This window comes from Schistocerca nitens, chromosome 9 (genome assembly GCF_023898315.1).
Source record: "Schistocerca nitens isolate TAMUIC-IGC-003100 chromosome 9, iqSchNite1.1, whole genome shotgun sequence".
Lineage (NCBI taxonomy): Eukaryota > Metazoa > Arthropoda > Insecta > Orthoptera > Acrididae > Schistocerca > Schistocerca nitens.
Genome location: NC_064622.1, coordinates 419,265,451 through 419,292,026, shown reverse-complemented (window position 1 = coordinate 419,292,026; position 26,576 = coordinate 419,265,451). Strand labels below are relative to the sequence as shown.

General features: G+C 42.0%; 1 protein-coding gene and 1 long non-coding RNA gene across 4 annotated transcripts in view; one reads left to right on the top strand and one right to left on the bottom strand.

Moving 5' to 3' along the window:
• The window catches only part of LOC126203646 (uncharacterized), a 48,565-nt gene extending 30,038 nt beyond the window's left edge, over positions 1-18,527 (top strand). For all 3 annotated transcript variants that reach the window (XR_007540326.1, XR_007540327.1, XR_007540325.1), the window contains one exon: positions 18,160-18,527. This is a non-coding gene — a long non-coding RNA (uncharacterized LOC126203646). The remainder of the gene's footprint in view (positions 1-18,159) is intronic.
• The window catches only part of LOC126203645 (uncharacterized), a 461,213-nt gene that overhangs the window by 309,399 nt on the left and 125,238 nt on the right, over positions 1-26,576 (bottom strand). The gene's annotated exons all lie outside the window — the stretch shown is intronic.

The following is a 26,576-nucleotide window of genomic DNA, read 5'->3' as shown; positions in this document are numbered from 1 at the left end:
CAATAAAATCACACGATTTCCTCAGAACAAAACTCACACCAACAACCTAGACTCAACCATGTTCGACATCTTGTTACAACAATGAGCCAGTATACCAATGAAGCCCTCAACCCACTGACCGACAGTTGGTTGATTCAGGATGTGACCCTTTCATATGCTTTGTTCACTTAAACTGCCTCCATCTAATTCTGTAGATATTGCCACCAGCAAAATTAAATATTGAAACGGCAACTAAAAAGACTGCCTATGTGATTGTATCTATTTAGTCTTATTCAATATGAAATGAACAAATAGAAAACATATGATGTAACCAAGGTGGATTACAGTCCAAAGTAGGTCCGACATCAGCCAGGCCCCAAGACGTTTTCTTCCATTCAATGGCCTGTCTGTCTTATTTAGAACTTTTGAGGCTGCTGTGACATCAGACAAGCCACTTTATCAATTATTTGTCTATCGAAACTGCAGTGTCCTATATTGGTTTCTCCAGTGGATACTCTTTAGCAGTACTCTCTGAAAAATTTTCACTTCATTTTTATTGTCTTAAAAAGCGTTTTTTGGATGTACTATTTTTTTTTTCCTTGGTCGTCCTTTCCTTGGACTCGTCCATTTGCTGATTTCCAAGGGATATCTGCCCTCAGAAATTCAGTCTTACTAATTGTTTGCGCCTTAGCAAAACCTTATGTCAGCTCTCCGAACCCCTCTGCAACTATGCTCTCCTGCCTGCCCTAATGACATGGTGCCATTGTCCACCCTTCCCCCTCCCTTTCCTCCCTATGCAACAATGGTAGCTTCCTGCCTTCAGGTGGCCCTACAAATTCTAATTTCAGTGCTTAGTTGAAACTGATATATCTTGAGATCTAACACTCAAATCACAAAGCATGTTTTCGCAAAACTCACTCTAATCAAATTGTCTGTACATCATCCTGTGATTGCATATACTAATCACTCTCCATTATTTTGATTTATCGACAGATTAGCTATGAGCGTGCTGAGCATGCAAAGTGGAAGAATCTACCACTGCCATGTCTCAACCTTCTCATATTGTTTTTGAAACATCCATGAGCTCTAAATATCGGTACATGATAAACTTCTCTTTCCTTTATTTCTACATCATGTAGGTATATTTCACTTTCTCACATTTTCTCCTGCCCCAAACTGGTCACAGCCTTCAATTCTGGCATTTTCATGTCCTTTATAGTCTTACCAGTTTTTAGAACTCCCCTCAACATTTAACACTATATATTTTAAGAAAACATGCACCAATAGTTACACTATTTTATTTGTCATGTGTGTGTGTATCTAAAAACAAAGATGATGTGACTTACCGAACAAAAGCGCTGGCAGGTCGATAGACACACAAACAAACACAAACACACACACAAAATTCAAGCTTTCGCAACAAACTGTTGCCTCATCAGGAAAGAGGAAAGGAGAGGGAAAGACGAAAGGATGTGGGTTTTAGGGGAGAGGGTAAGGAGTCATTCCAATCCCGGGAGCGGAAAGACTTACCTTGGGGGAAAAAAGGACGGGTATACACTCGCACACACACACATATCCATCCACACATATACAGACACAAGCAGACATCTCACAAGCAGACATATTTAAAGACAAAGAGTTTGGGCAGAGATGTCAGTCGAGGCAGAAGTGAAGAGGCAAAGATGATGTTGAATGACAGGTGAGGTATGAGTGGCGGCAACTTGAAATTAGCGGAGATTGAGGCCTGGTGGGTAACGGGAAGAGAGGATATACTGAAGAGCAAGTTCCCATCTCCGGAGTTCGGATGGGTTGGTGTTGGTGGCAAGTATCCAGATAACCCGGACAGTGTAACACTGTGCCAAGATGTGCTGGCCGTGCACCAAGGCATGTTTAGCCACAGGGTGATCCTCATTACCAACAAACACTGTCTGCCTGTGTCCATTCATGTGAATGGACAGTTTGTTGCTGGTCATTCCCACATAGAATGCATCACAGTGTAGGCAGGTCAGTTGGTAAATCACGTGGGTGCTTTCACATGTGGCTCTGCCTTTGATCGTGTACACCTTCCGGGTTACAGGACTGGAGTAGGTGGTGGAGGGAGTGTGCATGGGACAGGTTTTACACCGGGGGCGGTTACAAGGATAGGAGCCAGAGGGTAGGGAAGGTGGTTTGGGGATTTCATAGGGATGAACTAACAGGTTACGAAGGTTAGGTGGACGGCGGAAAGACACTCTTGGTGGAGTGGGGAGGATTTCATGAAGGATGGATCTCATTTCAGGGTTTTAACGTCATTATTTCTTCGTCAGACAATTGTTAGCCTCGTTTTCATAATCTGCCACCACAAAACCACTCCTTTTAATATATTACACGCAGTTTTTCGAAGTTTTCCCGAATTTCTCCGTCCTTTAACGTGTTTTGGCGGCAACACAACCACCTAACCTTTGTGCACATCGTTGTCTACCAACCCAAGTCCAACATAGCCCAGCTGTAACCAACACCTACTCGCCTTTTTTCACACCAGATATTCAGTTACTTTCCAGTTCACCTTTATCTCTCCCCATATATTTTTATTTTCATTTTCATTTCGCCTCATTTTACACTTTCCACCTTCTAATACCATGTCACCCTCACAACACCCCCACAATGACCCCATTAAGTTTTATTTACATTCCCTGCGCAAACATGCCTTCGCCCTAGCCAGATTACGCTCCCATATTCTATTTTCTCAGGCTTGTCTGACATTTGGCATTACCCCCAAAGGCCTCACACTTAAAGTTCCCATCTCTGGCTGCAACCCTTCTTTCCATCAGTCCCTATACCAGTTCCAAACTGAACAATCCATTGCCCTCACCCACCTAATCCTTCACCTACACATCAACTCAGCCAATGAACACACCCGTCAACTCCTATCCTTAATAAAAGTCCTTAATCTTTCCTCTCCCACATCCACACCGGCTGTTCAGAGCATCCTCCTACAGGCCAACCGTAAATTAGAACAGCATGCCACCCTCCACCTCAAAAAACTATCCAATCTCCTGGTTTCCCACCTCCGGAAAGGCAACTCACTCACCCTTCACAACCTTTCCAGCAAACCTCAACCTCCTCTCATTGCACACAAACCCAGTCTCTCCCATCTACTCAATCTCCCACTTCCAGCTCCACTCCCTCCAAAACCTCAAAATTCCAATCAACACAATCTAGAACCACAACACCCTAACTCAGTAGTTAACCTTTCCTCCAAACCTTTCTCCCAATCCGAAACCTCTGTCCTATCCAAAGGCCTCACCTTCAGCCCCACTCCCAGATTCAACCAAACAGCCCTCCCAAAGATTTACTGTCCTACACCCGTACTCTCTGCTGGAAATATCACTTTGCCACGAAGAAAAATGATCCTAATCCTACTCCTAATGATCCAACTCCCCAAGACACCATCCAAATTGAACCCTGCCTGGAACAGTTCCGTCCTCCGTCGCAGCGGGACCCACCTCCTCTTCCTCAAAACCACCCTCTCCAAACCTTCCAGGAATTTCTGACTTCCAGCCTTGCATCTCAATCCTTCTTAAAAAACCTTAATCCTACTCCCAACATCACCACTGCTGAAGCCCAGGCTATCCGTGATCTGAAGGCTGACCGATCCATCGTCATTCTTCCGGCGGACAAGGGTTCCACGACCGTGGTACTTGATCGTCGGGAGTATGCGGCTGAGGGACTGCGTCAGCTTTCAGACAACACCACATACAAAGTTTGCCAAGGTAACCCCATTCCCGATGTCCAGGTGGAGCTTCAAGGAATCCTCAGAACCTTAGGCCCCCTGCAAAACCTTTCACCTGACTCCATCAACCTCCTGACCCCACCGACACCCCGCACCCCTACCTTCTACCTTCTTCCTAAAATCCACAAACCTAATCATCCCGGCCGCCCCATTGTAGCTGGTTACCAAGCCCCCACAGAACGTATCTCTGCCTACGTAGATCAACAGCTTCAACCTATTACATGCAGTCTCCCATCCTTCATCAAAGACACCAACCACTTTCTCGAACACCTGGAATCCTTACCCAATCTGTTACCCCCGGAAACCATCCTTGTAACCATTGATGCCACTTCCTTATACACAAATATTCCGCACGTCCAGGGCCTGACTGCGATGGAGCATTTCCTTTCACGCCGATCACCTGCCACCCTACCTAAAACCTCTTTCCTCATCACCCTAGCCAGCTTCATCCTGACCCACAACTTCTTCACTTTTGAAGGCCAGACATACCAACAATTAAAGGGAACAGCCATGGGTACCAGGATGGCCCCCTCGTACGCCAACCAATTCATGGGTCGCTTAGAGGAAGCCTTCTTGGTTACCCAGGCCTGCCAACCCAAAGTTTGGTACAGATTTATTGATGACATCTTCATGATCTGGACTCACAGTGAAGAAGAACTCCAGAATTTCCTCTCCAACCTCAACTCCTTTGGTTCCATCAGATTCACCTGGTCCTACTCCAAATCCTATGCCACTTTCCTTGACGTTGACCTCCACCTGTCCAATGGCCAGCTTCACACGTCCGTCCACATCAAACCCACCAACAAGCAACAGTACCTCCATTATGACAGCTGCCACCCATTCCACATCAAACGGTCCCTTCCCTACAGCCTAGGTCTTCGTGGCAAACGAATCTGCTCCAGTCCGGAATCCCTGAACCATTACACCCACAACCTGACAACAGCTTTCGCATCTCGCAACTACCCTCCCGACCTGGTACAGAAGCAAATAACCAGAGCCACCTCCTCATCCCCTTGAACCCAGAATCCCCCACAGAAGAACCACAAAAGTGCCCCACTTGTGACAGGATACTTTCCGGGACTGGACCAGACTCTGAATGTGGCTCTCCAGCAGGGATACGACTTCCTCAAATCCTGCCCTGAAATGAGATCCATCCTTCATGAAATCCTCCCCACTCCACCAAGAGTGTCTTTCCGCCGTCCACCTAACCTTCGTAACCTGTTAGTTCATCCCTATGAAATCCCCAAACCACCTTCCCTACCCTCTGGCTCCTATCCTTGTAACCGCCCCCGGTGTAAAACCTGTCCCATGCACCCTCCCTCCACCACCTACTCCAGTCCTGTAACCCGGAAGGTGTACACGATCAAAGGCAGAGCCACATGTGAAAGCACCCACGTGATTTACCAACTGACCTGCCTACACTGTGATGCATTCTATGTGGGAATGACCAGCAACAAACTGTCCATTCGCATGAATGGACACAGGCAGACAGTGTTTGTTGGTAATGAGGATCACCCTGTGGCTAAACATGCCTTGGTGCACGGCCAGAACATCTTGGCACAGTGTTACACTGTCCGGGTTATCTGGATACTTCCCACCAACACCAACCCATCCGTACTCCGGAGATGGGAACTTGCTCTTCAGTATATCCTCTCTTCCCGTTACCCACCAGGCCTCAATCTCCGCTAATTTCAAGTTGCCGCCACTCATACCTCACCTGTCATTCAACATCATCTTTGCCTCTTCACTTCTGCCTCGACTGACATCTCTGCCCAAACTCTTTGTCTTTAAATATGTCTGCTTGTGAGATGTCTGCTTGTGTCTGTATATGTGTGGATGGATATGTGTGTGTGTGCGAGTGTATACCCGTCCTTTTTTCCCCCAAGGTAAGTCTTTCCGCTTCCGGGATTGGAATGACTCCTTACCCTCTCCCCTAAAACCCACATCCTTTCGTCTTTCCCTCTCCTTTCTTCTTTCCTGATGAGGCAACAGTTTGTTGCGAAAGCTTGAATTTTGTACCTTAGGGGGAAAAAAGGACAGGTATACACTCGCACACACACACATATCCATCCACACATATACAGACACAAGCAGACATATTTAGAGCAAAAATTGTATAGTAGATTACGGTGAAAAGCAGAAGGCGAATACAAAGTGAGACTACTGGTAAAAACAGAAAGAGAAAATAAAGAGAAAAAGAGACGACAGGAAAGATTTCGAAATGGAACAGCGTCAATAACAAACGTAATTGTTGGGTTCAAATTACTGATATCAATATAATAGAGGGAAACACTCCACGTAGGAAAAATATATCTAAAAACAAAGATGATGTGACTTACCGAACAAAAGCGCTGGCAGGTCGATAGACACACAAACAAACACAAACACACACAAAAAATTCAAGCTTTCGCAACAAACTGTTGCCTCATCAGGAAAGAGGGAAGGAGAGGGAAAGACGAAGGGATGTGGGTTTTAAGGGAGAGGGTAAGGAGTCATTCCAATTCCGGGAGCGGAAAGACTTACCTTAGGGGGAAAAAAGGACAGGTATACACTCGCACACACACACATATCCATCCACACATATACAGACACAAGCAGACATATTTTGTGTGTCTATCGACCTGCCAGCGCTTTTGTTCGGTAAGTCACATCATCTTTGTTTTTATATATATATAACAGAGGGAAACATTCCACATGGAAAAAATATATCTAAAAAGAAAGATGATGAGACTTACCAAACAAAAGCGCTGGCAGGTCGATAGACACACAAACAAACACAAACATACACACAAAATTCTAGCTTTCGCAACAAACGGTTGCGTCGTCAGGAAAGAGGGAAGGAGAGGGAAAGATGAAAGGAAGTGGGTTTTAAGGGAGAGGGTAAGGAGTCATTCCAATCCCGGGAGCGGAAAGACTTACCTTAGGGGGAAAAAAGGACGGGTATACAGTCGCACACACACACATATCCATCCGCATATACACAGACACAAGCAGACATTTGTAAAGGCAAAGAGTTTGGGCAGAGATGTCAGTCGAGGCGGAAGTACAGAGGCAAAGGTGATGTTGAAAGACAGGTGAGGTACGAGCGGCGGCAAATAGAAATTAGAAATTAGCGGAGATTGAGGCCTGGCGGATAGCGGGAAGAGAGGATATGCTGAAGGGCAAGTTCCCACTTCCGGAGTTCTGACAGGTTGGTGTTAGTGGGAAGTATCCAGATAACCCGGACGGTGCAACACTGTGCCAAGATGTGCTGGCCGTGCACCAAGGCATGTTTAGCCACAGGGTGATCCTCATTACCAACAAACACTGTCTGCCTGTGTCCATTCATGCGAATGGACAGTTTGTTGCTGGTCATTCCCACATAGAAGGCTTCACAGTGTAGGCAGGTCAGTTGGTAAATCACGTGGGTGCTTTCACACGTGGCTCTGCCTTTGATCGTGTACACCTTCCGGGTTACAGGACTGGAGTAGGTGGTGGTGGGAGGGTGCATGGGACAGGTTTTACACCGGGGGCGGTTACAAGGGTAGGAGCCAGAGAGTAGGGAAGGTGGTTTGGGGATTTCATAGGGATGAACTAAGAGGTTAAGAAGGTTAGGTGGACGGCGGAAAGACACTCTAGGTGGAGTGGGGAGGATTTCATGAAGGATGGATCTCATTTCAGGGCAGGATTTGAGGAAGTCGTATCCCTGCTGGAGAGCCACATTCAGAATCTGATCCAGTCCCGGAAAGTATCCTGTCACAAGTGGGGCACTTTTGGGGTTCTTCTGTGGAAGGTTCCGGGTTTGAGGAAGCAAATAACCAGAGCCACTTCCTCATCTCCTCAAACCCAGAACCTTCCACAGAAGAACCCCAAAAGTGCCCCACTTGTGATAGGATACTTTCCGGGACTGGATCAGATTCTGAATGTGGCTCTCCAGCAGGGATACGACTTCCTCAAATCCTGCCCTGAAATGAGATCCATCCTTCATGAAATCCTCCCCACTCCACCTAGAGTGTCTTTCCGCCGTCCACCTAACCTTCGTAACCTCTTAGTTCATCCCTATGAAATCCCCAAACCACCTTCCCTACTCTCTGGCTCCTACCCTTGTAACCGCCCCCGGTGTAAAACCTGTCCCATGCACCCTCCCACCACCACCTACTCCAGTCCTGTAACCCGGAAGGTGTACACGATCAAAGGCAGAGCCACGTGTGAAAGCACCCACGTGATTTACCAACTGACCTGCCTACACTGTGAAGCCTCCTATGTGGGAATGACCAGCAACAAACTGTCCATTCGCAGGAATGGACACAGGCAGACAGTGTTTGTTGGTAATGAGGATCACCCTGTGGCTAAACATGCCTTGGTGCACGGCCAGCACATCTTGGCACAGTGTTACACCGTCCGGGTTATTTGGATACTTTCCACTAACACCAACCTGTCAGAACTCCGGAGGTGGGAACTTGCCCTTCAGCATATTCTCTCTTCTCGCTATCCGCCAGGCCTCAATCTCCGCTAATTTCTAATTTCTATTTGCCGCCGCTCGTACCTCACCTGTCTTTCAACATCACCTTTGCCTCTGTACTTCCGCCTCGACTGACATCTCTGCCCAAACTCTTTGCCTTTACAAATGTCTGCTTGTGTCTGTGTATATGCGGATGGATATGTGTGTGTGTGCGACTGTATGCCCATCCTTTTTTCCCCCTAAGGTAAGTCTTTCCGCTCCCGGGATTGGAATGACTCCTTACCCTCTCCCTAAAACCCACTTCCTCTCATCTTTCCCTCTCCTTCCCTCTTTCCTGACGAAGCAACCGTTTGTTGCGAAAGCTAGAATTTTGTGTGTATGTTTGTGTTTGTTTGTGTGTCTATCACTTTATTTTTATATATATATATATATATATATATATATATATATATATATATATATATATATATATATAAAGAAAGATGATGAGACTTACCAAACAAAAGCGCTGGCAGGTCGTTAGACACACAAACAAACACAAATATACACACAAAATTCAAGCTTTCGCAACAAACTGTTGCCTCATCAGGAAAGAGGGAAGGAGAGGGAAAGATGAAAGGATGTGGGTTTTAAGGGAGAGGATAAGGAGTCATTCCAATCCCGGGAGCGGAAAGACTTACCTTAGGGGGAAGACTTACCTTAGGGGGAAAAAAGGACAGGTATACACTCGCACACACACACACACACACATATCAATCCACACATACAGACACAAGCTTGTGTCTGTATGTGTGGATTGATATGTGTGTGTGTGTGTGCGAGTGTATACCTGTCCTTTTTCCCCCCTAAGGTAAGTCTTTCCGCTCCCAGGATTGGAATGACTCCTTATCCTCTCCCTTAAAACCCACATCCTTTCATCTTTCCCTCTCCTTCCCTCTTTCCTGATGAGGCAACAGTTTGTTGCGAAAGCTTGAATTTTGTGTGTATATTTGTGTTTGTTTGTGTGTCTATCGACCTGCCAGCGCTTTTGTTTGGTAAGTCTCATCATCTTTCTTTTTAGATATATTTTTCCACGTGGAATGTTCCCCTCTGTTATATAATAGAGGGAAACATTCCACGTGGGAAAAATATATCCCTAGACATGGGACAAAAGAGAGTATTGCTGTCCACCATGTCTCCCATGACACCTTCTTCCTCATCAACACCATGGTCCACTCCAATCCCTACTCCAGAGCCATCTTTCTCTAATGTGAGATAGGTTTATAAATCTCAGAATAAAAGCCTCACAATGACACCTGAAGGCCACCATTTTCCACACCATGTAACAAAGTTTGTATTCTAACTACACACAGATTAATTTGTTACACTACCTTTTCCAAATATTTTCAGAATAATTTTAGTCATGACTTCAGTGATGGAAGCTTACCATTATTACTCATTATGATTTACTCTGTCCAAGGAATACCACTCATGACTCCATAGACTTTTCCCTTCCATTATTGTACTTTTTTGTTTTTCATACACTGAAAATCATTCTTTCTTGATTGCATTTGCTACATTTACTAAATCACTGGATTTTTTTATATTTATACTTCTGAGTCCACCTATTCTGGTGCTCCACACTGCTCAGTTTCTTATTTCCTTAGCCAATTACATAAAATATACAGATCACACACCTGTTTGTGACACAAATCATTCATCTTCTTAACATCAGATTCTTGCCCTTGTATATACTACACGTTCTGCACTGTTACCTTAGTTCCAAGTTACATTTCTATTATATTTATTCCTCTTGTAACCTATTTAACTTAAACCATAAAAACACTGTTCATACTTGTATATCACAGAGTGTTACTTCCAATATTGTGGTTTACCCAGAATGTTGTCTTGTTTTCACTTCATGTCCCCCTTGTTATTTTCTCTATATTTCAAAACTCTATTGACACTGTTACTTTCGGGATTTTACGTTTATCATGACATCTTCATGACATCGTGTATCCAACCATTGACTTACTTCACATATTCTCTTGCATTTCAATAACTTCCTCACTTCTCAGTTGTATATATGTACATACTGAAGACTACCAACAATAGATTAAACAAAAGAGGAAGAGAATAGAACAAGGAAAGAATGCATTGTTCTACCCGGCTCAAGTACGCACAGTCGCCTCACTGTGAAGTTTCCCATAGAGCAGGAAACGTTGTACCCTTTTTAATGTGCCTCATCCACCATCCCTTCATCAACTTTCCATGCATCTGTTTCTGGTCCTCCTTCCAGAGGATGACTCTTACATCCTTTTTCTTCTTCCCTTTGAACTCTAATACGATACAAACTTATATTTAATACATCTTTATCGTTAGAACCTTTGGTCCTACTTGGAAGTTCTAAATTGCCCAGAAATGGCTCCTTTTGCTACAAAAATTGTGTTATTACTGCTTTTTCATAACTAAACTCTGCGTGAACAGGCACCATGAAGTTCTAGCGGTACTGACTGGGCGCCATGTCATACTCAGCCCACAGGCGTCACTGAATGCGGATGTGGAGGGGCTTGTGGTCAGCACATGATACCACTGACCGTTAGTCAGTTTACATGACTGGAGCTGCTACTTTTCCATCAAGTAGCTCCTCAGTTTGCCTCACAAGGGCTGAGTACACCCCACTTGCCAACAGTGCCCGGCAGACCGAATGGTCACCCATTCAAATTATAGCCCTGTCTGACAGCGTTTAACTTCGCTGATCTGATGACTGCCTTTTACTGCATGCTGAGATTTTGTTAGAAAACTAATATTTGCATACTTGTAAATACACATGGTTCATTAGGTACCAGTTCAACACAAAGCACGTACAACAACAACAACAACAACAACAACATACAGAGAAACCACACACAGGTGCATATTACCAACCACTGAACATGAAATACTGACTTTAGTTATTTAGTTATTAAAGAACACCAAAGATGTGAAACACATTAACGCTCTCCCTTATTTAATAACTTGCGAAGTCTAATCTTATTACATCAATACTGATATCTAATGTAAAACAGTGGCTTTTTTAGTATATCAGCAAGTTGTTCTACAGTGTCTACTTTTGCAACTGTGATTTCATAAGCGCTGACTAGTTCATGAACAAAGAAATGCCTTTTATGAATATGCTTCATTCTTCAGTGAAACTCAGGATTCTGGGCAAGCCGGATAGCAGTTTTGTTGTCAGCCTGCAGAACTGGTGTTGCCTCCAATTGGTTCATTTCTGTCAGAAGCTTCTTGATCCAGACAATTTCCCAAGCAGCATCACTGGCAGCCACAACCTCAGCTTCAGTTGTGGCTATGGCAACAGAAGATTGCCTTTGACTAATCCAGAAGATAGGTGCCCCAAAGTACTGACAAAGGACCCCAGATGTTGAGCGCCCAGAGCCAGGATCACCACCAACATGGTCAACATCACAAGAACACTCTAAAACCTGCTTCTTAGAATTGTTTTTATATACAAGTCCATAATTTGTTGTGCCTCTCAGGTATCGTAAGGTTCTTTTAACTTTCACTACATCACGATCTGTTCATTTTCAAGATTTCTTGATACAACACTGGCAGCATATGCAATGTCAGGACGTCTGCCACACATCAGAAACATACGTGCTCCAACAGCTTGCTTGTATGGAAATTCAGAGTTGCAAGGACTTTCTTCGGTATCATTGTTATTTATAATGGGTGTAGTTACAGCCTTGTAGTTCTTCATGTTGAAATGCTCTAGTATTTTCTCTGTGTAATGAGTTTGACTTACACATACAGTTTCATGTTCTTGTTGGTCAGTTTCCAGACCTAAGAAAAATGATGCAGGCACTGAAGTAAATTTAAATCACTGACAATGTCTTCAAGTTCCTGTTCACTGTGAGCTGCAATCAGACCATCATCAACATAAAGCACAAGGAATATTTTCTTACAACCTTACTGTATCATGAAAAAACCTTTCAGTGCTTTTCGATCCATCTTCCTTCTCTGTTGTTTTGGAATATGAGCATAGGAAGTGGAGCCTATCACCTGCGGCTGTTTCTGTCTTGGCTTCTTTCCATATTACAATTCATATGGAGATGTTCCTGGAATACTGAAAGCCCCTGTTCAGTTTAGAATGTAGGTTGCAGTGTTCACCATCTCTGCCCAAAGATTCTGTGGAATGTTTGCATGTGCATGCATTAAGGCTCTGGTAGTTTCCACAACTGTGCAGTTCTCTCTTTCACTGGACCCATTTTGTTCTAGAGTGTATGGCATTGAAGGGGTGTTGAATTATACACCCTTTGTGAAGAATCTCTTTTGCTTGTTTGTTGTCAAATTCTTTCCCATTATCACTCAGAAGTTCCTTGCTGGTATGTCCAGCAGCTTTTGCTTCAGCTATGAACTGCCTTAACTTTTCTGCAACTCCAGACTTTTCTTGTATGAAATATGTTGCCCTAAACTTTGTACAATCATCTTTGGAAAGAACAAAATACCGGTGCCCTGACACAGAAGGTACTAGGAATGGACCACATACATCAGCGTGAATAAGCTCACCTGGTTCTGCTGTCCTCTTTCTGTTGCCAAATGGTAAACGATGAGCCTTGCCATCAATACAGCCTTCACAAAGTTCACTGTCCATTTCCGTCTCAATATTTAACTCGCTACTAAGTACAGACTTCACATGGTGCTTGTTCTGGTTTCCAAATCTTTCATGATAAAGCTGCAACATATTGTCTCTGCTAGTGGTATGAACTTCGCTGAGGGAGCTAGGTTACACATTTCTTAGAACAAGTTTAAAAAGGCCTACAAAGCGATCACAGACACCTACCAATCTAGTGACATTATCAGTCTTAAGATGACAAATTCCTGCAGTTGATGTGAATTTACTTTCTGGATGTTTATCCTGTGCTGCAAGAACAGAGAATATATTCTTGTGAATCTGAGGTACATACCATACATCTGTCAAGGTAATTCTGTTCCATTTTCCTCCAATTGCTGCTTCTGTGTCTATCGAACCTTTTCCAATTGCTTCAATTATGTCACCATTAGCTGTAGTAACTGAGTGTTTTGTTAGAAAAGACTGAAATGTTTTGTAACAAGTCCTGTCATTTGTAATATGACTTGTTGCACCATTGTCTATATACCAGTCCTCATTTCTACATTCAGAGTTCATCACAGAAGATGTCACAGCAAGAAGTAGTATATTTGTATCTGTGGTAGCTGGTTTTGGAGGTTTGCCATCTGCTGCCCACTTTCTGCACACTTTAATTGTATGGTTAGGTTTCTTGCAGTAATTACATATTAATTTATTTTTCTTCTTTTTCTCCATTGGATTTACTTGCTGAAATAACAGCCTTGACGAGTCTGTAGTGAGGGCTTCTTGTTTACTAAAATCACCCTCCTTTGTACTCAGAGCTTTTTCATGTGCACACAATTGATTTGTTAAATTATCAATTGTTCTGTCATCTCTAGATGTTAGCATCCAACTACGAGGGCAGTTGAATAAGTAATGCAACACTTTTTTTTTCTCGGCCAATTTTGGTTGAAAAAACCGGAAATTTCTTGTGGAATATTTTCAAACATTCCCGCTTCGTCTCGTATAGTTTCATTGACTTGCGACAGGTGGCAGCGCTGTACGGAGCTGTTAAAATGGCGTCTGTAACGGATGTGCATTGCAAACAACGGGCAGTGATCGAGTTTCTTTTGGCGGAAAACCAGGGCATCCCAGATATTCATAGGCGCTTGCAGAATGTCTACGGTGATCTGGCAGTGGACAAAAGCACGGTGAGTCATTGGGCAAAGCGTGTGTCATCATCGCCGCAAGGTCAAGCAAGACTGACTGATCTCCCGCGTGCGGGCCGGCCGTGTACAGCTGTGACTCCTGCAATGGCGGAGCGTGCGAACACACTTGTTCAAGATGACCATCAAAAAACTCAGTTCTCAACTTGACATCTCTGTTGGTAGTGCTGTCACAATTATTCACCAGTTGGGATATTCAAAGGTTTGTTCCCGCTGGGTCCCTCGTTGTCTAACCGAACACCATAAAGAGCAAAGGAGAACCATATGTGCGGAATTGCTTGCTCGTCATGAGGCTGAGGGTGACAATTTCTTGTCAAAGATTGTTACAGGTGATGAAACATGGGTTCATCATTTCGAACCTGAAACAAAACGGCAATCAATGGAGTGGCGCCACACCCACTCCCCTACCAAGAAAAAGTTTAAATCCATACCCTCAGCCGGTAAAGTCACGGTTACAGTCTTCTGGAACGCTGAAGGGGTTATTCTGTTTGATGTCCTTCCCCATGGTCAAACGATCAACTCTGAAGTGTATTGTGTTACTCTTCAGAAATTGAAGAAACGACTTCAGCATGTTCATAGGCACAAAAATCAGAACGAACTTCTCCTTCTTCATGACAACGCAAGACCTCACACAAGTCTTTGCACCCGAGAGGAGCTCACAAAACTTCAGTGGACTGTTCTTCCTCATGCACCCTACAGCCCCGATCTCTAACCGTCGGATTTCCATATGTTTGGCCCAATGAAGGACGCAATCCGTGGGACGCACTACGCGGATGATGAAGAAGTTATTGATGCAGTACGACGTTGGCTCCGACATCGACCAGTGGAATGGTACCGTGCAGGCATACAGGCCCTCATTTCAAGGTAGAGTAAGATCGTAGCATTGAATGGAGATTACGTTGAAAAATAGTGTTGTGTAGCTAAAAGATTGGGGAATAACCTGGTGTATTTCAATGCTGAATAAAACAACCCCTGTTTCAGAAAAAAAATGTGTTGCATTACTTATTGAACTGCGCTCGTAGATTTAAACGAAAAATAGTGTTCTCATAGTGTACCTAATATTTTACAAATCAAAAACAAATAAGGCATTTCTGAATTATTTACGATATCTTTAGTCATTTCCTGTTTCAATTCACTCCACAAATTTTTCAGTTTGGAAATGTGTGTTGCAATATCGTCTTCAGGAGCCTTTTTGTAACTAAAGAACTGCAAACAAAGGTTGTACACTTTGTCTTCAGAGACACCATCAAATATTTTGTGTAATTCTGTCCACACTTCACATGCTGTATTTAGATGCATTATGTTCTGCAAAGTTTTTTCCGACATATTTGTAGTCAAAACAAGTGGAGCATTGCTGTCTGCTTTGCTAAAAGCTTCTAAAGCACTTCTGCAGATCACTCTTTGTTCAACGGTAGCACTTTCTGAAATAATTCTAGGTTTCACTAACCTGCCTTCCACAAGATCAAGTGCACCAGGAATTCCTTGTAGACAAATACTTATTTTGTATTTCCAAGTGCTCCAATTTGTTTTGCCTTCCACAACTCCGATGTTGATAATTCTCATTGAATCCATCGTTGGTTGCATGGAATTAACAACTTCAGAGACGTCTTCTTGGAGATAACTTTGAAAACCTTTTGCACAGAGATACATTATTATTTTCTTACAAGTGTCCTTTTAACACACACCTGGGCCCATAACCTGCTGAGATTTTGTTAGAAAACGAATATTTTCTTATTTGGAAATACACATGATTTATTAGGTACCGGTGGAACACAAAGCACGTACAACAACAACAACAATATACAGAAAAACCAGACACAGGTGCGTATTACCAACCACTGAACATAAAATACTAACTTGAATTATTTAGTTGTTAAAGAGCACCAAAGATGTAAAATACATTAACACTGCATGTACATTATTATACAACACCACTCAACATCTACATCACAACAATTCATATTAAAAAATCGATACCTATGATCATGTTGACACTGAGTTTCCGAATTCTCTAATGTGTGTAATTCTGTGACTACAATTTTGAACTGCAAGAGTAGTTTGACTTCATGTTGGATTGTTTTTGGACACCATCCCTGTAGCACCATAAATTTTAATGTTACAGATCAGCAATAGTACTGTGTTCATTTTGCTGGGTGAAGTCACTGAAATCTGTGAACAACTGTCAACCAATACCTCACTTTCTAAGCCACCTACTGCTACTTTTACAAATGGATTGACATCAGCTGAAATGGGCACCAACTCTCCTCCACAAAACAACTCTTTTATTTGGCTTTTTTTTTTTACCAAACTCAGTCACAGGCATTGAATTTCTATCTTTGCTCTTCCTATTCACCATTGAGCCTGGGAGTCGAAAATCACACTGCATGAGCGCTGTCCAACCTTGATGGCAGTTCATATTTGGAATCTCCATCAAATACAAATTTATAAATCATACAAATTTATAAATCATATTACTTCCGTCCGGAGGCACTCTTGCATTTTGTAATGAACATGCTTGTTTGAATTCTCTCGCTTGCAGTTCAGAAGTGCTTGCTTCCTTGCAGTCTATCATATACTGTTCTGGAGCCTGAAGTCCCCAGACTTGCCACATCAATGAATTTTTATTTCTTATTGTTCCAGTTCCAGTCAGTTGCTTTTTGTCAAACTGTCACACTATCCCAGTAGTACCAGCCGCGTTTAATTCGTCAGATATGTTATAATTATAACTGTTGTACAAGTCAGGTGGCTCTTCACACACACTCGGTGGTGCAGGAATGTCTCCCCCACTCATCATTGTCTCCATTCCTACCAAGTTCACTAGAAAGTACCATCAACTGCCCAACCAAGATATTCAGCAATCTTGTTCCCCCACTGAGTGCACCTCCTCGCCACCAAGGTCACCTGTGTCAGCTGCTATCCACACTTTATTTATGTTCCTCACTATTACTTAAAACTGGTCATCAGAATGATTGATATTCTGTTGCCTGTCATGCACATCATCATAAGGATCACCAGTCTTACACCTTGCCTCAGTTGTTGTGGTATATCTTGCACTATACTGTAAGGGCCATGATAATATTAGACTCTTTCGAGAAAATGTTCATAATTCTCATAATTGTCATGGAGTGGTGCTACAAGTTCTCACCAAACACAGTATGGTAACAAAAGTTTTACCCACAGCAACAACCGTACAGCCACCCCCACATCAGTACTTATAGAATGCCTTCATTGTGCCCTGACCAGGTTGATACTAGTCTTTGGTCCAGAAATCTATGAGCAGTTCTTGCTGAATTGCTGTAGACCAATATTCTTTCAAAAATTGGAACTTGTAAATGATTACAGTAATTAGCTACATCATTCACCTGTCTAAAGACATCATCTTTGAATTGCTCTGCTGTAAAAGAAGCAGACAGCGAATGAGTTGTAAAAAAGGTAGTAAGAGCTACTTGACTTTCTGCGAGTTGTATCCAAGGCTATATCCTCAAAGTCTTATGTGGATGGTCTTAGCAGCAGCTGGTTCCATGGCTAAGTAAAGATGAGAACAGCAACCAGGCAACAGTCGGTTACCACTTCACAGTGGGCTAATAGCACTTGTCCAGAAACACATGGAAGTACGACTTCTTGACATGGCTGGAAGTATGAGAAGATTGTACTGAAAGATGTTAGGTGATTAGCCAGTTTCATCCATAGCTAGTTTCACACTCTTGGATATTATGGCGAAACTTAATGGTATAAACAATAACAAATGTTATGAGCATATTGAAACAAAAAAAAAAATTAACAAAATATAGGCACTAGTAACTTCACTAGGCAAAAATTACGTTATATCATTACCTTTGTCAAAGTATCATTAACCACAAAGCCACATGGCAAGATTAAAATATAAGGATGTCCCTCATATAACTATAAAATATAGAAACTGTAGCTTATACGTTTGAAATCCGTTGTGGTAACAGCTAAAGAGGCCAAACTTCTAAAATGTAAGATTTTTTTCCACTATAAAATTTGTTTCAAAGTTGGAAACTGACTCCTTTTGATGAATTCCTGATTGTGCTATGCACCTCCCTCTACTCTTTATGTGTAAGGTCTATGTGTTTTGTCATGCAACTTGAAATTTGAGATTTCTCTCTTGTGGCATAGGCACCAGCACTTAAATCAGCATGTTTGTTGTCCACAGGTGTGCTTGGTTGTCGTGGACAGGCCTAATGTCCCCTGTGACAGGTCAGCCAGCAGTGACAAAGTCATTAGTGTTGGAGTGTACACCCACCTTCCAGGCAACGGGGACAGCTCATCACCAATGAGGATTTTTTTCCTATTGCGGTGGGCATCCGCCTACTATAAGTGCAGCCAACACACTAGCAACACCACGTGCCGACATCATGGGCACTGACAAGACACCACCTGTTGGATGGAGACGCTGTGGTTCTGCTGCTACCACAACAGAAGCGTTACGTCATTGTGAGGTTAACACTCAGTACAGTCAGCAATGTTTGGCCTAGCATTTAAAACTGATTTTTGTTTACAATAAACAAATTATTTGAGCAACATGAGAATTCTCATTGAGTGTAACTATTGTTGTTTAGTAGTTCTCATAGAAAACCTTCACTGATTTCAGTGTAGGGCATCTGTTTTACCTTTGTACTAGAGCGTTAGTTACACAACGGTACACCTATTCACTTTCATTCAGCATCTTGTTTCATCAGGAATTTATCAGCATTGTTGAATGCATTCACTGCCAACCACTTAGCCTATCTGTAGCAATGTATGTTATGCATCACCAACCTTGCAATTTCTTCATGACAGAACTCTCAATACAGATCAAGTTTCCAGAGCTTCATATTTCCGATGCCATCTTTACAGTATAACAGTCCCAGATCGAGAGATTATGCCTGAGAAAAGAAACTTGTAATAGAGAAGAGTTTATCTGTGATTGTCACAGACACAGCTACAAACTAATAATCCTGACTTTTTTCCCAAGGAAATCTTAAAACTTGAACATCCCTCATGACATACTCTGCTGAGAAATGGCCACACCAGTTTAGTTACTGCACTAGATCATTCGCTTCATCACAGATACTTCACATGAAAAGTCAGAATAAAAAGGAAATAATTTCATGCTTGGCAGAGCGAGTGTACCAGCATACATCATTGGTTTAGGAAATGATGTGTTGCGGTCACCTGAGTGTGACAAAAGCAAACTCTAGGGCACAGTGTTTTGAGCTGGAACACAGCCAACAGCTCTTTTGCACAACACTTTTGGATATTTTTCTATTACAAAAAGTCAGAAGGTGAAATACATTATTTTTGCTCTTCCATTGTAGCAAACTGATACTTTTAGCTTACAGGGGAATGTAAATACATGTCAAGTATTGCGCATCACATAGCAGATATCGATTGCTGTACCAAAATACTACTTCTGGGAAGCTGGATCTTCCCCCATGTGGCGAGAGGTAGTAATAGGTAATGCATCCAGGAACATTGTCGAACATGATTATTTTCGTGGTGCAGGTGTTAATGGTAGGCAAAGGCATAATGTTACTTGATCGAACTGTACTCCACACCCACATGTCAACGATATTGCAACACTGTACTTGTTTCCCTTGTTTGTCTTTCCGGAGATGCATTCAGCACTGGCTCCAGTTTCATTCATATATATTATTTTACAAGTCAACATCCCTCTTCTTCAAGACATTCTAATCGTACAGAGATGAATGAGGCATCATTAGAAAATTTTTAATTGTTTCTCATACTGCATACTGAGTTTGCGCTAAAAACTTACTGTTTGTCGAAAATTTTGAACTATTGTAGGCAAATGGGCATCATGGATGCCCGGCATCATACCTGTATTTTGTGAAGCTAACCTCTTACTCACGAACAAGAGACTCACTTTTCAAATTATCTTATTACAAATAACTCCTTATTAACTGGATAATTTGTATACAGCACTGTCATAGATAATAACGGTGACCATTGCGGTAATACAATATCTCTCCTCACCTAGCGTGAAATGAATGCTACCCGTACACGTTGACTTTTCTAAATGATTATACGTTTCGAAATAACAAAGATATTAGTCATTGTCAACATAAATTGTGATTTACGTATTGCTGCTACAGCCTAACGTACTTACATGAAGTTATAAACACAATCAAAATCCCAAAATACAGTTAGAATTTATTGAGGTCTTAGTGATTACCAGGTAAGAAGCGAATTAAAATTGCATTTGCTGTCGTTATAAGCAAGTCACAGGGACAAAAGTTTCAACACGCAGGATTGTATTTACCATATCCATTCTTTACTTAGAGGCAGTTGCATGTAGCCATTTCAGGACTAACTAAATCAACTAATATTTTCACATACCTTAAGGAAAATGAAAAATAAAAAGTTCATGAAGCTCTAATTCTTATATGACATATCATTTACAACGAGGTATTCTAAAGCCCTGGAAAGAATTTCGTTCAAATTTTCTGTAAGGTAATATATAGAAAAGGGTGTGTCATAAATTTATGATTATTATTTCGCTTTTTCGGTTTATTTTTAAAGAATTTTTTTTTCAGTTCACACAACTATTCTTATCCCAACTACTTTCTTATTCCAAATACTGTTGTTATTTAAAATTATGAAAGCGCTAAAGTTTCGTAAAGGGCCCCTGATGAATAATAATGTCCAGCCGCATCGAACAGCACTGTTGGAGGTTAGCAGATGTCAGTCCTGCTGGTAGATGAATCAAATGCCCTGCCACAAAAACTTATTACCAACCGTACGGTCAGCATAGGAGGATGCAATAGAGCATGCACTGTCATCAGTGGTGATCACACATTCCGTTACAAACCATGTCCCGCCATTTGTAAACCTGGGGACCATAATGAAACACAGACACTTTAGTGTAATTCTACTTTGAATGAAATTGTTATTTCTGTTCTTCTCATTGCACACTTCTTTCAGTGACCTCCAATACACTGTAGCAGTTATTTCTATGAGTGGCCCACATTTCATTGAACCATATTACTTGGCAGAGACACATCTCGCAAAAATTACAAACTTTTTGTCCATAGGGTTTGCACAACTGCTATATTGCCATGATTTGATACACAAATAGCCAAGATATTGAAGATACTGCAAAACATAATTCACAATAAGATTCTGTGCAGCTATTATGTTTCCCTACTCAATTGCAGTCACAAGGCCATCTGCAATTATCTACCACAACACCAAGAATAGCCCATAAGCAGTCATATAGTGATGATAGCTCTACGTACCAGTCCTGTTGTGAGACATATCACAGGAGTATGACATAATTTTTGTTCATCTCATCACATCCTGATCCGCAGTTATTATCACCATTCAGAATTAATTTTTGTACATAAAGTACCTCCTACATGATAGTACATCATTTTATTTAGCAGCATCAGGTGAAGTAACAATTTAATAAATCTCATTGCACCTCTTCAGGTAGTGTCACCTTGAGCTACACCTGCATAAATACGCTGTAAGCCACCTTTAGGTGCCTGGCAGAGGGTTCATCAAATCACTTTCACTATTCCTCTACCATTGCACTCTGTAACAGTGAATGGGAAAAACAAACTTTGCTGAAAAGAGATCACTGTTCTGAAAAACAGTTTTGTTTTAATAAATGGAATCATTAGTCATGTATCATGTCCATCTGTCTTTCCCCTAATTTTTGACAATACCAAATGAGCTGCACTTCTCTGAACTTTTTCAATGTCCTCTTGTCAATCCCATCTGGTAAGGGTACCATACTGCACAATCATACCCTAGCAGAGGATGGACAAGCATAATGTAGGCAATCTCCTTAGTACACCTGTTGCATCTTCTAAGTGCTCTACCAGTAAAATGAAGTCTTGGGTTTGCCTCCCCCAAAATATTTTCTATGTGATCATTCCAATTTCAGGAACATTGCATAATAATTATGAACAACACAGGCACTGCAATATTGTAACCATCCACCGACATTTAGCAAGCGACTTTCAGTTAAAAATGTCACCCCTGTATGGCAATATACATAATTAACATACGAATGCCGGTTTTAGATGCATGGTTGACAACATACGGAGATTTGGGTCGGGCTGTGGGTCACACTCAGATAGCCTAATGGTAAAGTGATCACTCCCGATAAGTGGGAAATCCGCATTTGAGTCCTGGTACAGCACAAATTTTCATTATTGTCATTCAGTTATACAGCTGATGGTTGTCCATGCTGTGCCTGATCCTTTCCACATGCCTGCATATCTAAAGGAACATTGCATTGTACTTCAGAACAACAAAGCCACTGCAATCTTTTATTTATCCACCAATACTGGGCTAGTGACTTTCAATTAAAATATCTCTCCTGTACGGGAATATACATAACAGATGAACAAGTGCAGGTTGATGACATATGGAAGTTTGGGTCTAGCCATGGAGAACGCTCGGGTAACCTAATGGTAAACTGACAGCTATTAATAAGACAGAAATCTGCCGCAAGTCTAGGTCCAGCACAAAAAAATTTTCATTGTCACTCCATTATACAGCTAATGTTTGTTCATATTTGCAACTACAAATACATTTCATGTACTTGTCTGACTCAGTTCTGTCCTATGGTATAATCTGCAACTTGTTGAAGTTTAAATGAAAAAAATATTATTGCCACTGAAGTTGAAATAAGAACATTTTGACAAATTGACAAGTAAATATCTTCAAGAAGCCTCTTCAGGGAGCTAAGAATTCATATACTTCCCTGTCAGTACATATACTCCATACTGGTATTTCTGGTTCATGATAAAAGTGAATTTAGGGTGAATTCATAAATTCACTAACACAATTTAGAATTAAATATAATTTTTATATAGATTACATATCAATCCTGAGTATTCAGAATGGAGCTTATTTATTCTGGTGAAAAAAGTTATAATTGTTTATAAACTGACTTATGACGGGAAACTGAATATATCCAAATATTTAAAGACAAAATAAAAGAATTTAGTAGCCATTCTATGTGCAGTGTACTCAAGGGTAGTGAGTAATATAAATTGTGTTTATCTTTGCAAGTATGTAGGCAGCTGGTTGTGGTCCGCATAAAGTTGCTGAAACACTCTGAAGTGTTAAAACACCAGCTAATTAATGTATAGGAGAAGTAGTTCCCCCTTTTTTTTCTTTTTTCAAAGTAGTCGTTTCCCTCCTAACAAAAGAAGAAGAGCATAATATTCTAATTCCAAAGAAAGCAGATGTTGATAGGTATGGATATTACCAAACAGTACATTTAATAAGTGAAATACTAACATGAATTATTTGTTGAAGAATGAAAAAACTGGTAGAAGGTGACCTTGGGGAAGATCTGTTTGAATCCCAGACAAATGTAGGGACATGTGAGGCAATATTGACTCTGTGATATTCCTTACAAGATAAATTAAGGAAAAGCAAGCCCACATTTACAGCATTTATAAACTTAAGGAAAGCTTTTGACAATGCTGACTGGAATAAAATTGTGACAGTAGCACAGCTAGAAAACAGGGAGCCAAAGGTTATTTACAACTTGTTCAGAAACCATATGTCGATTATGAGTGAAGGGGCATGAGAGGGAAACAGTGGTTGAGGTTGTAGCAAATGACGTAGCTGAAGGCCATGCTAAACAGTCCTCTCTGCAAATGAGAGCGTATGTAGACAGTGAACCATCACTAGCAAAGTCGGCTGTACAACTGGGGTGAGTGCTAGGGAGTCTCTCTAGACTAGACTTGCCGTGTGGCGGCGCTCGGTCTGCAATCACTGATAGTGGCGACACGCGGGTCTGACGTATACTAACGGACAGCGGCAGATTTAAAGGCTACCACCTAGCAAGTGTGGTGTCTGGTGGTGACACCACAGTCAGCCTATCGACATTAATGCCATTTTTTAAAAGCCTTCTGCTTCACGTGCTTCTACAGCTCGTAGTGTGCATGAACAAGTTTTGCCAGACCCTTCCTCTCGCATTCAGCATGAGGCGAATGAACTTTTTGTGACTTTGAACATTTGTGGATGTTCTATTCATATGCAGCTGTACACTGGTGTGTCTGTTTTTTTATCAACTGATCAACGTATGACTTGCTTGGTTTGTCCCCACTTCGTCGTTCGCATTCCATACTGACTGCATTTCCTGGACAGGAAATCTCAATGCTAGGCGTGTGTAGTTTGCAAGCCATGTGTAGTGCAATGATGATAACTGTGTCTTCTCATGTGCTCCACTCTAGTAATGCTCCAATCATTTTTGGCATGGATGCATTTGAACTTTTTAGTCTTGCATTTCAGGACAATGTACTTTGCTTCAAAGCTTGTGACCATGCAGAAAGTGTGGCTACACTATGTGATGATTTTGCTGAACTCTTTTTTGAGGGGCTTGGTTATGCCACTGACTTTGCAGTGCATATTGTAGTTAGAGACAATAACATGCCTATTTTCCAGCGCGTACACCTGGTACCTCATGCACAGTGTGTCGCCGTGGCTGCTAAACTTTAGCATTTGCAAGACAGTGGTGTCCTTCAACCTGTTTCTGCTTTGCAATGGGCTTCTCCTATAGTGTGTGTGAAAAAACCAAATGGTCATCTCAGTATTTGTTCTGACTTTAAGTCTACAGTCAATCCCCAGATGGTGGTAGCTTCAGTTCCCTTATCATGCGCTGAAGACATTTTTGTTAAGCTTAGTGCAGGTAAATTCTTTTCCAAGATTGACTTTTGGGTTGCATACTTTCAAATTCCACTCAACCAACAGTCGTGACGATATTTTGTGATCAACACCCACCTTGGAGTGTTCAAGTTTCGCCGCCTTCCGTTCAGTTGTGCTTCAGCTCCTGCATTTTTTCAGTTGTACTTGCAGCAGTTGTGTGCCAATCTCCCTGGTTGTTCCAATTATATGGACGATATTGTGGTATTAGGTCACACCCCTGACGAACATCTGCAGAATTTGTGTGCCTTACTTACTGTACTTTTGCAGCCAGGACTCAAATGTAACAGAGACAATGGCAAATTTTTTCAAGCTGAGATTCGATATTTAGGACATATGATTAACAGACAGGGTATCCACCACTCACCATCACATCTCCATGTGGTTAGGGACTTGCCAGCACTCAGGAATGTGAAAGAACTTCAGTCTGTGTTAGGCAGAATTACATATTATGTTTGGTTTGTACCAAATGCAGCGCACATTGCAGGACCTTTGCATCGCCTTCGGTGTAAGAACGTTCCTTTTGTTTGGTCTTCAGACTGTGACGCTGCTTTCCACAAGCTCAAATCTGCTCTGTTGAGTGATCGCTGCTTGATTCCTTCTGATCCCTCCAAACCAGTTGTTTTGGCTGTCGATGCATCTTCCCATGGCATCGGAGCAGTTCTGTCGCACCGCATTACTTCTGTTGATCGCGCGGTCGCTTTTGCGTCTAAATTGCTCAATTCTGCCCAGCAAAACTATTCTCATATCCAGAAATAGGCTTTAGCTATTGTATATGGAGTGACCAAGTTTCATGATTTATTGTACGATCGCAAGTTCTATTTGGTCACCGACCATATGCCATATGCCTACGGCCAATGCTCTGTCTCATCTACCTTCTGTTTCATCTGTTTGATTCTTCCGAATTGCCTAGCATGTTCATTGATTCGCAAAATAAGGATTTCAATGATGGTTTTCTGGTGGATTTTTGTCGCATTGCTTCCATGACAGCCGCCGATGCTTCCTTGCAGATTGTTTTGCAGTATATTCGAACTCAATGGCCTCTGTCTGCCATGTGGATTAGTAATCCACTTGTTCGATGTTACTTTGTGGAACATCTCAACTTGTCTGTACACCATGAAGTTATTTTGGTACGAACTGACACTGATCAGTCTTGTGTGGTTGTACCTCATTCACTGCAGTTGGAAATCCTCCGTTTACTGCACGTCATTGGGGTATAGTGCGGACGAAGCAATTAGTGCGTCGTCACTGCACTTCGTTCGGTGTTAATAACCAAATTGAGAATTTGCTTGCTAATTGTCGCTCTTGCGCGGAGCACCAGTCTGCTCCCTGCCAGTGCTGTTCCACATGGCCGACTCCTACTGCACCTTGGCAGCACGTTCATAATGATTTTGCAGGTCTTTTCTGGGACACCTGCTGGTTAATACTCATTGATGCTTACAAAAACTTTCCTTTTGTTGTACCTATGTCTTGTAACACATCTGCCACAACTATTCGGACCTTGACGTCTATTTTTTCCATTGATGGCCTTCCTGAAGTCATTGTCTCTGACAATGGCCCTCAATTTGTGTCCTCCAAGTTTTAAGTGTTCTGCACAGTTAATCGGATTCGCCATCTGACCTCCGACCCATTCCACCTCCAGTCCAACAGCAAGGTTGAACACTCTGAGCATAAGTTTATGTCGCCGTTGAACAATTTGCTTGCCACACACTTTTGCAAGCCTGCGCTATGGACTTTCTTTGCTTCATATTTCTCCCAGCTGCATGGCACCTGTTCCCCAGTGGAGCCACTGCATGGCTGCACACATTGGTTGCTATTGCAACTGTTGCACCCGCCACTGCACGCTCCGATTGCTTCGCCTTGTTATGGCTGGGCGGCACATGATTTGGTTTTCTGTTGTGT